Source organism: Armigeres subalbatus, chromosome 3 (assembly GCF_024139115.2).
Source record: "Armigeres subalbatus isolate Guangzhou_Male chromosome 3, GZ_Asu_2, whole genome shotgun sequence".
Lineage (NCBI taxonomy): Eukaryota > Metazoa > Arthropoda > Insecta > Diptera > Culicidae > Armigeres > Armigeres subalbatus.
Genome location: NC_085141.1, coordinates 77,084,450 through 77,096,449, shown reverse-complemented (window position 1 = coordinate 77,096,449; position 12,000 = coordinate 77,084,450). Strand labels below are relative to the sequence as shown.

Sequence of the window (12,000 nt, the reverse complement as noted above, 5' to 3'; positions counted from 1 at the left end):
ACATGGCTCTCCATTGGTGAATATTTCCAGCATGAATTGTAGGGCACACGTCATATAATTAATAAATAACACGCTCCTATGATATCAATCGTATTAATCACACGTCCCTTATGTTAGTTTGTTTTGTCTCATTGTGTGAAATGCGATTTAAGGCGCCCGGCGATATTACGTCGCGCAAATTTACTGACAGAATGAGAAAATCATATGGCGATTGAACAGAAGCCGAATAGAAGGTGACGATACTGTGAAAGCTTTAATAATCTGGGTACTAGGTCAACTGTGGAATAGCAGTTAAAAGAGGATCACTGATAAAACGACCATTTCTACGATACATGTAGATTTCCGATAGAACATATTTAAAAGAATTTTTAATAGAAATCCAAACTAATTTCCAGTGAAAATTAAATTGAATTTTCCGGTGAAAGTTCATACAAATTTTTACACAGCCTAAAAAAGTATCTGTCGAAAAATGAAATTCCCATGGAAATTCGAAAACATGTGATGTGGATATTTAAAAAAAAAAACATTAGAAAGCATACAAGTGTTTTTTTTAAATACATAAGAACTATGCGTAGAAATTAAAAGAAATTTCCTTTGAAAATTGTTTTACCATTGAAATTCAATTGAATTTCAATTCTAAATGAAATTTCAATTATAAATGAATTTCTTCTTGAAATACTAATAAATATTCCTGTTAGATTTCGAATTAGTGTGCCGTGAAGAGCCAAGTGAATTTTCCGCTGACATTCCAATGAATTTCCCATGGAAATTCAAATGTATTTTCTGTAAAAACTCGGATGAATTTCCAATGGTATATGAATTTTCTGTGGGTAACCGGACAAACGTTCGGTTAAAATTTGGATGACAGAAAGAAAACTGAAATGGAGAAATTCGAAAAAGTTTCCTGAAAAAAATCGAATGAATTTTCTATGAAGACTCGAATAAATTTCCCTTGAAAATTCGAATGAGATCCCGTGGAAAATCGAATTAATTTCACAAGGAAATCCGCAAGAACTTCTCGTGGAAATTCGAAAGACTTTCCTGTATTTCCCATGGAAATTCGAATGAATTTCCCGTGGAAATTTGAATGAACTTCCCGTGGGGATGCAAATGAATTTTCCGTGGAAATTCGAATGAATTTCCCGTGGAAAATCGAATGAATTTCCCGTGGAAATTCGAATGAATTTCCCGTGGAAATTCGAATGAATTTCCTGTAGAAATTTGAATGAATTTCCCGTGGGAATTTGAATGAACTTCCCGTGGAAATGCAAATGAATTTTCCGTGGAAATTCAAATGAATTTTCCGTGGAAATTCAAATGAATTTAACGTGGAAATTCGAATGAATTTCCCGTGGAAATTATAATGAATTCCCCGTGGAAATTCGAACTAATTTCCCGTGGAAATTCGAATGAATTTCCCGTAGAAATTCGAATGAATTTCCTGTGGAAATTCGAATGAATCTCTCGTGGAAATTCGAATGAGTTTCCCGTGGAAATTCGAATGAATTTCCCGTGGAAATTCGAATGAATTTCCCGTGAAAATTTGAATGAATTTCCCGTTTAAATTCAAATGAATTTCCCTTTGAAATTCGAATGAATTTCCCGTGGAAATTGGAATGAATTTCCTGTGGAAATTCGAATGAATTTCCCTTGAAAATTTGAATGAGTTTCCCGTGGAAATTCGAATGAGTTTCCCGTGGAAATTCGAATGAATTTCCCGTGGAAATTCGAATGAATTTCCCTTGGCAATTCGAATGAATTTCCCGTGGAAATTATAATGAATTTCCCCTGGAAATTTGAATGAATTTCCCGTGGAAATTCGAATGAATTTCCCGTGGAAATTCGAATGAATTTCCCGTGGAAATTCGAATGAATTTCCCGTGGAAATTCGAATGAATTTCTCGTGGAAATTCGAATGAATTTCTCGTGGAAATTCGAATGAATTTCTCGTGGAAATTCGAATGAATTTCTCGTGGAAATTCGAATGAATTTCTCGTGGAAATTCGAATGAATTTCCCGTGGAAATTCGAATGAATTTCCTGTGGAAATTCGATTAAATTTCCTGTGAAAATTTGAATGAATTTCCTGTGGAAATTCGAATGAATTTCCGTGAAATTCGAATGAATTTCCGTGAAATTCGAATGAATTTCCGTGGAAATTGAATGAATTTCCGTGGAAATTCGAATGAATTTCCGTGGAATTCGAATGAATTTCCGTGGAAATTCGAATGAATTTCCGTGGAAATTCGAATGAATTTCCGTGGAAATTCGAATGAATTTCCCGTGGAAATTCGAATGAATTTCCGTGGAAATTGAATGAATTTCCGTGGAAATTCGAATGAATTTCCGTGAAATTCGAATGAATTTCCGTGGAAATTCGAATGAATTTCCGTGGAAATTGAATGAATTTCCGTGGAAATTGAATGAATTTCCGTGGAAATTCGAAGGAATTTCCACTGGAAATTCGAAGGAATTTCCCCTGGAAATTCGAAGGAATTTCCCGTGGAAATTCGAATGAATTTCCCGTGGAAATTCGAATGAATTTCCGTGGAAATTCGAAGGAATTTCCGTGGAAATTCGAAGGAATTTCCGTGGAAATTCGAAGGAATTTCCGTGGAAATTCGAATGAATTTCACGAGGAAATTCGAATGAATTTCCCGTGGAAATTCGAATGAATTTCCCGTGGAGATTCGAATGAATTTCCCGTGGAAATTCGAATGAATTTCCCGTGGAAATTCGAATGAATTTCCCGTGGAAATTCGAATGAATTTCCCGTGGAAATTCGAATGAATTTCCCGTGGAAATTCGAATGAATTTCCCGTGGAAATTCGAATGAATTTCCCGTGGAAATTCGAATGAATTTCCCGTGGAAATTCGAATGAATTTCCCGTGGAAATTCAAATGAATTTCCCATGGAAATTCAAATGAATTTCCCATGGAAATTCAAATGAATTTCCCATGGAAATTCAAATGAATTTCCCATGGAAATTCAAATGAATTTCCCGTGGAAATTCGAATGAATTTCCCGTGGAAATTCGAATGAATTTCCCCTGGAAATTCGAATGAATTTCCCGTGTAAATTCGAATGAATTTCCCGTAGAAATTCGAATGAATTTCCCGTGGAAGTTCGAATGAATTTCCCGTGAAAATTCGAATGAATTTCCTGTGGAAATTCGAATGAAGTTTCTGTGAAAATTCGAATGAATTTTCCGTAGTAATTCGAATGAATTTCCCGTGGAAATTCGAATGAATTTCCCGTGGGAACTCGAATGAATCTCCCGTGGTTATTCGGATGAATTTGTCGTGGAAATTCGAATGAATTTGCCGTGGAAATTCGAACGAATTTGCCGTGGAAATTCTAATGAATTTCCCTTGAAAATTTGAATGAATTTGCCGTGAAAATTCGAATGAATTTCCCGTGGAAATTCGAATGAATTTCCTGTGGAAATTAGAATTGTGGAAATTAGAATGAATTTCCCGTGGAAATTAAAATAAATTTCATGTGGAAATTCGAATGAATTGCCTGTGGAAATTCGAATGAATTGCATGTGGAAATTCTAATGAATTTCCTGTGAAAATTCAAATGAATTCCCCGTGGCAATTAAAATTATTTCCAACTTCACTTCATGACATGATTTTTTTATTGGATATCCCGAGGGAATTTAATTTGTTTCTTGTGAAAATAAAAATGGAGAAATTCGAAAATGTTTCCTGAAAAAAATCGAATGAATTTTCTATGAAGACTCGAATAAATTTCCCTTGAAAATTCGAATGAGATCCCGTGGAAAATCGAATTAATTTCACAAGGAAATCCGCAAGAACATCTCGTGGAAATTCAAATGATTTTTCCGTGGAAATTCAAATGAATTTTCCGTGGAAATTCAAATGAATTTAACGTGGAAATTCGAATGAATTTCCCGTGGAAATTATAATGAATTTCCCGTGGAAATTCGAATTAATTTCCGGTGGAAATTCGAATTAATTTCCCGTGGAAATTCGAATTAATTTCTCGTTAAAATTCAAATTTATTTCCCGTGGATATTCGAATGAATTTCCCGTGGAAATTCGAATGAATTTCCCGTGGAAATTCGAATTTATTTCCAGTGGAAATTCGAATCAATTTCTCGTGGAAATTCGAATTAATTTCCAGTGGAAATTCGAATTACTTTCCCGTGGATATTCGAATGAATTTCCCGTGGAAATTCGAATGAATTTCCCGTGGAAATCCATATGAATTTCCCGTGGAAATTCGAATTTATTTCCCGTGGAAATTCGAATGAATTTCTCGTGGAAATTCGAATTAATTTCCAGTGGAAATTCGAATTACTTTCCCGTGGATATTCGAATGAATTTCCCGTGGAAATTCGAACTAATTTCCCGTGGAAATTCGAATGAATTTCCCGTAGAAATTCGAATGAATTTCCCGTAGAAATTCGAATGAATTTCCCGTGGAAATTCGAATGAATTTCCCGTGGAAATTCGAATGAATTTCCCGTGGAAATTCGAATGAATTTCCCGTGGAAATTCGAATGAATTTCCCCTAGAAATTCGAATGAATTTCCCGTGGAAATTCGAATGAATTTCCCGTGGAAATTCGAATGAATTTCCCGTGGAAATTCGAATGAATTTCCCGTGGAAATTCGAATGAATTTCCCGTGGAAATTCGAATGAATTTCCCGTGGAAGTTCAAATGAATTTCCTTGGAAATTTGAATAAATTTCCTTGGAAATTCGAATTAATTGCCTGGGAAATTCGAATAAATTTCCTTGGAAATTCGAATGAATTTCCCGTGGGAATTTGAATGAATTTCCTTGGAAATTCGAATGAATTTCCAGTGGAAATTCGAATGAATTTTCCGTGGAAATTCGAATGAATTTCCGTGGAAATTCGAATGAATTTCCGTGGAAATTGAATGAATTTCCGTGGAAATTCGAATGAATTTCCGTGGAAATTGAATGAATTTCCGTGGAAATTCGAATGAATTTCTCGTGGAAATTCGAATGAATTTCCCGTGGAAATTCGAATGAATTTCCCGTGGCAGTTCGAATGAATTTCCCGTGGAAATTCGAATGAATTTCCCGTGGAAATTCGAATGAATTTCCCGTGGAAATTCGAATGAATTTCCCGTGGAAATTCGATTGAATTTCCCGTGGAAATTCGAATGAATTTCCCGTGGAAATTCGAATGAATTTCCCGTGGAAATTCGAATGAATTTCCCGTGGAAATTCGAATGGATTTCCGGTGGAAATTCGAATTAATTTCCCGTGGAAATTCGAATTAATTTCTCGTGAAAATTCAAATTTATTTCCCGTGGATATTCGAATGAATTTCCCGTGGAAATTCGAATGAATTTCCCGTGGAAATTCGAATTTATTTCCAGTGGAAATTCGAATCAATTTCTCGTGGAAATTCGAATTAATTTCCAGTGGAAATTCGAATTACTTTCCCGTGGATATTCGAATGAATTTCCCGTGGAAATTCGAATGAATTTCCCGTGGAAATCCATATGAATTTCCCGTGGAAATTCGAATTTATTTCCCGTGGAAATTCGAATGAATTTCTCGTGGAAATTCGAATTAATTTCCAGTGGAAATTCGAATTACTTTCCCGTGGATATTCGAATGAATTTCCCGTGGAAATTCGAACTAATTTCCCGTGGAAATTCGAATGAATTTCCCGTAGAAATTCGAATGAATTTCCCGTGGAAATTCGAATGAATTTCCCGTGGAAATTCGAATGAATTTCCCGTGGAAATTCGAATGAATTTCCCGTGGAAATTCGAATGAATTTCCCGTGGAAATTCGAATGAATTTCCCGTGGAAATTCGAATGAATTTCCCGTGGAAATTCGAATGAATTTCCCGTGAAAATTCGAATGAATTTCCTGTGGAAATTCGAATGAATCTCCCGAATGAATCTCTCCTTGTAATGAATTTCCCGTGGAAATTCGAATGAACTTCCCGTGGAAATTCGAATGAATTTCCCATGGAAATTCGAATGAATTTCCCATGGAAATTCGAATGAATTTCCCATGGAAATTCGAATGAATTTCCCATGGAAATTCGAATGAATTTCCCGTGGAAATTCGAATGAATTTCCCGTGGAAATTCGAATGAATTTCCCGTGGAAATTCGAATGAATTTCCCGTGGAAATTCGAATGAATTTCCCGTGGAAATTCGAATGAATTTCCTGTGGAAATTCGAATGAATTTCCCGTGGAAATTCGAATGAATTTCCGTGGAAATTCGAATGAATTTCCGTGGAAATTCGAATGAATTTCCGTGGAAATTCGAATGAATTTCCGTGGAAATTCGAATGAATTTCCGTGGAAATTCGAATGAATTTCCGTGGAAATTCGAATGAATTTCCCGTGGAAATTCGAATGAATTTCCGTGGAAATTCGAATGAATTTCCGTGGAAATTCGAATGAATTTCCGTGGAAATTCGAATGAATTTCCGTGGAAATTCGAATGAATTTCCGTGGAAATTCGAATGAATTTCCGTGGAAATTCGAATGAATTTCCGTGGAAATTCGAATGAATTTCCGTGGAAATTCGAATGAATTTCCGTGGAAATTCGAATGAATTTCCGTGGAAATTCGAATGAATTTCCGTGGAAATTCGAATGAATTTCCGTGGAAATTCGAATGAATTTCCGTGAAATTCGAATGAATTTCCGTGGAAATTCAGATGAATTTCCGTGGAAATTCGAATGAATTTCCGTGGAAATTCGAATGAATTTCCCGTGGAAATTCGAATGAATTTCCGTGGAAATTGAATGAATTTCCGTGGAAATTCGAATGAATTTCCGTGGAAATTGAATGAATTTCCGTGGAAATTCGAATGAATTTCCGTGGAAAATTCGAATGAATTTCCGTGGAAATTGCGAATGATTTTCCGTGGAAATTCGAATGAATTTCCGTGGAAATTGAATGAATTTCCGTGGAAATTGAATGAATTTCCCGTGGAAATTCGAATGAATTTCCCGTGGAAATTCGAATGAATTTCCGTGGAAATTGAATGAATTTCCGTGGAAATTGAATGAATTTCCCGTGGAAATTCGAATGAATTTCCGTGGAATTCGAATGAATTTCCGTGGAAATTGAATGAATTTCCGTGGAAATTCGAATGAATTTCCGTGGAAATTCGAATGAATTTCCGTGGAAATTCGAATGAATTTCCGTGAAATTCGAATGAATTTCCGTGGAAATTCGAATGAATTTCCGTGGAAATTCGAATGAATTTCCGTGGAAATTCGAATGAATTTCCGTGGAAATTCGAATGAATTTCCGTGGAAATTCGAATGAATTTCCCGTGAAATTCGAATGAATTTCCGTGGAAATTCGAATGAATTTCCGTGGAAATTCGAATGAATTTCCCGTGAAATTCGAATGAATTTCCGTGGAAATTCGAATGAATTTCCGTGAATTCGAATGAATTTCCTGGAAATTCGAATGAATTTCCTGGAAATTCGAATGAATTTCCTGGAAATTGAATGAATTTCCTGGAAATTCGAATGAATTTCCTGGAAATTCGAATGAATTTCCTGGAAATTCGAATGAATTTCCTGGAAATTCGAATGAATTTCCCTGAAATTCGAATGAATTTCCTGGAAATTCGAATGAATTTCCCTGAAATTCGAATGAATTTCCTGAAATTCGAATGAATTTCCTGGAAATTCGAATGAATTTCCTGGAAATTCGAATGAATTTCCCTGAAATTCGAATGAATTTCCCTGAAATTCGAATGAATTTCCTGGAAATTCGAATGAATTTCCTGAATTCGAATGAATTTCCCTGGAAATTCGAGATGAATTTCCCTGGAAATTCGAATGAATTTCCTGAATTCGAATGAATTTCCTGGAAATTCGAATGAATTTCCTGAAATTCGAATGAATTTCCCTGAAATTCGAATGAATTTCCCTGAAATTCGAATGAATTTCCCTGAATTCGAATGAATTTCCTGAAATTCGAATGAATTTCCCTGAAATTCGAATGAATTTCCCTGAATTCGAATGAATTTCCTGAATTCGAATGAATTTCCTGAAATTGAAATGAATTTCCCTGAAATTCGAATGAATTTCCCTGAAATTCGAATGAATTTCCCTGAAATTCGAATGAATTTCCCTGGAAATTCGAATGAATTTCCTGGAAATTCGAATGAATTTCCCCTGGAAATTCGAATGAATTTCCCCTGGAAATTCGAATGAATTTCCCCTGGAAATTCAAATGAATTTCCCATGGAAATTCGAATGAATTTCCCATGGAAATTCGAATGAATTTCCCATGGGAATTCGAATAAATTTCCCGTGGAAATTCGAATGAATTTCCCGTGGAAATTCGAATGAATTTCCTGTGGAAATTCGAATGAATTTCCTGTGGAAATTCGAATGAATTTCCTGTGGAAATTTTAATGAATTTCCTCGGAAACTACTGAACCAATCGGCGTGAAATTTTGTACACAGAGATTTTTCGTGCCATGGAAGGTTCTTAAGTGAGACGAGCCAGCCTCGGGCTGAAAGTCTCGGTAATAAATAATAAAAAAAAGGTTCATAAGATGGTTCAGGACCCCTCCTTATAGGGAAAGGAGGGCTCCCATATAAATAAAACTGCAAAACTCGAGAGCTAATCAGATAATAAATCAATTTTAGGCAAAATGAAGTTTGTCGGGTCTGCTAGTATTGCATAAATAAACAAATTTTCTCGGCAGGCGTAAAGATCAAAGATAATTTTCCAACAATGAGATAACGCAGAAGTTTTGCTTTTCAGTGCATTTAATTTTTTTTTTTTGATTGATGGGCTACAGCTCTTCGATGAACCTACGCCGAATTGAGTATCCTTCTCCACTGAACTCGATCCTGGGCCAATCGTTTCCAGTCGTCCTGAACATTGAGCGCTCTCAGGTTCTCTTCAACTGCAAAAAGCCATCGTGTACGCGGCCCTCCACGAAGCCTGCGGCCTCTTCCGGGTTCTCTACTAAATATTATCTTCGAGCTCTGGTCCCCACAAGTTCCTATCTCACGCTTCCACGGGTCGTCCGATGACAAAAGACCGCCAGCTAAGGGTTGTGTACTTAGCTGGTAGTGCAGCCTGGGCACTGTTGTCCTTCTGACATCAGCTAGAGTGAAAAGGTACGCCTCGAGCGTTTGTTCACCAGGAGGTGCGGTTCAAACAGCGTCTGTCTGGTACCCAGCGGCTGATCAACGAAATGTTGTTTCGCGTCAGCTATACCTTAGGTGGCAGCCCGACTAGCGCGATGTAGGTAACGCGACCCGGGTAAGGTAGCTTACAGAAGCCTCTTAAATACCACGAAAAATTGAGATGGAAGAAAAAGGGAACGTTATTTTTGGCAACCGACCCGGCAACGAAATAAGGATTATGATTGGAAACTCGGTACCTGGAATGTCAGGACCCTAAATGAACTAGTGCATTTAATGTGATGTTCAAAATTTGAATCAAAGTGTTCGGAATTTGAGACAAAGCTTGGCAGAGTGAAATCATTCAGTATTGATAGTTACAGTTAATAAAATATGATTACCTATAATCAACCTATCAAGCGTTTATATAAAAATTCGATTCTTTCGCTACCCGATGGAAACAATTGATCTATTATAATATTTCAGGTCGTGTGCTTGATTCTTCGTAATTTGAATCGAAACGGTATTGTACTTCATAACTAGAAATCTACAGATACTAACTGTTTATGGTTGGTATTTTGGTTTCAATGCGAACGAGTAATAAACGTTGCGGACAGGAAAAGAGGATGCTGGCCAAATCATAGTTGCCCTACACGTTCGCCAAAAAAAATGTTCTATTATTTTTTACAATTTATAGCAATAAAAAAAATTCATTCAGTGAGTGCAACTATCAAAATAGTGCACGCCGGAGCCACGCAAGCACGCGCACTGAAATAACGCCGGTGTTTATTATTCAATGAATTATTGACAGTGACTGATTTTCTACCCGCCGCTGTCACATCCAGGAGCTATAGTATATGCGCAAAATAGCCAGCATGAGTTAACCACCAGAAAATTGTATGGTGAAAGACATCTAACGCGGCTTTTCTCACCCGTAGGAACTTTTCACGAAAAACTATTCGGTACCAGTTATGTAGGAAGGTATCCGCTACTATAGTATAGTATACGCCTACCAAATATTTTTTCGATATGGGTGCTTATTTTCGAGATATTAAACGCATTAGATGCCTTTCGCCATACCGATTTCCAAAAGTTAACTCTTAGTGTGCCGCTGTAAGCACGCTAAAAGCAGGCGATTCATTGTTAAAAACTGTTATAAAGAGCAGATTTTTTTTGGCAAAGGTGTACAACTCTGCAACAAACATCTCATTATGCCTGTCCAGGATAGCCTTCGATGCAGTAATGTCATTGTCCTCGACAGTGGCGTAGCCAGAAAATTGGTCTGGGGGGGGGGGGTTATCTTGATAATATTTTTTTTTAGAAAAAAAAAATCCTTCTAAAAGTGTTGTCTCTGGGGGGGTTTTATGTCCAAAACCACCCCCGTGGCTACGCCACTGGTCCTCGGTGTAAAATCTTAAAATCACTACTGCCCCCTTTGAATCTTGTTTTCGTCTTTTTCGAAGACACTTTCTTGTATCACATCCACAAAGATGGTTCCATTCCCATCCCTATTTTGGAAGAACTTCCTGTGCTTTCTGTGCGCAGTATGTACCTATGTAGTTGGTGCCTGTCTTACCACTTTGATTCTTCCAGGCGTTTTTAGATTGATATTTTCATTTTTGGGTTGATATTGTCGTTTATCTTTGTCCTACGTTAGAAGATAATTATCATGCTGAACAGTTAGATGGGTTGAGTATGTTCAAAGATAAAGATTAAAATAAATATTCCATCGAAAAGTGTTCTATGTTTCGATGGTTTAAACAGAAATAAATCACTTGTAAAGTGAAGCCCTAATTAATTCCATACGGGAGTCACATAAACTCCCTCAATTATCCCACTCTCTTTTCACTTTCTTGTTTGCAAATTACCCACAGGCCAGAGGATTCTCCATACGGCACGAAAAGAACAAGATGCACACAAAAGAGAATTCAAATCGAAACGCGATACTGTTGTATTGGTCCCCCGTGGTTGCATGCAGTGGTATGCATAGACGCATACCTACAAAGAAAGTATTGATGAAAAACGTTTTACACATTGGTTCAGCTTTGGAGAAGCAGCACGGCTTTGAACAACTCGTGTGTAATTGGGCGCCGTGGCTTAGTTGGTTAAAGCGCCTGTCTAGTAAACAGGAGATCGTGAGTTCGAATCTCGCCGGAGCCTACCTTTCCTAATGATTGAAAGGTGTTACTTTTTAGATAATGTATATGTTGCCAATACAGTGAATTCTCTCTGACGTGTGATATTGGACGGGAGGGTGGGGTGGACATGTAAAACATTGAAATTATCATGAAGAAACCATTCAGACTAGTCAGTGTTTACATCGAGTTTTATAACTCCGAGCAATTTCTTTGTAAAACTGAAAGACATTTTCGTTCGCGGTTGTTTCTAATAACTACTAATTAACCTAATTAAATTCATCAAATATTTATTGTTTAACAGCTACAAACAACACTAATACTGTCATTAGAGGTGGAAATGGGTCAACTGTTGGATGAGAATTTATCGTGGTTCTCCATGATAGACTAACATTCATAGGCAAAAACGTTCAGGCGACCATTCTTATCATTTCACCTCTCACCTCACCTCACCTAAGATCTTCGGGATGCGCTCCCCACCATGTTCTGGTTATTGTTCGCATGAAGTTGATACGTTTATGGCATTTTTGTGTCAGATACACAATGTGCTTCCCGAAGGTGCATTTCGAGTCGAACCAGACCCCGAGATATTTAGAAGACATGCTATGAGTGATTGTCTTACCCATCAGTTGGAGCGGGAACTTTGCCGGCTTATGTTTTTTTTAAAAGACAACCATCTCAGTTTTCTCCGGAGAGAATTCGATACCCAGCATAGTAGCCCAAGTGGACAAA

General features: G+C 37.0%; 1 non-coding gene across 1 annotated transcript; it reads left to right on the top strand.

Annotated features, from left to right (window-relative positions):
- The first annotated feature begins 11,219 nt into the window (after positions 1-11,219).
- On the top strand, positions 11,220-11,293 carry Trnat-agu (transfer RNA threonine (anticodon AGU)). The gene has a single exon. It is a non-coding gene; the product is annotated as a tRNA-Thr (tRNA).
- Positions 11,294-12,000: the final 707 nt, after the last annotated feature.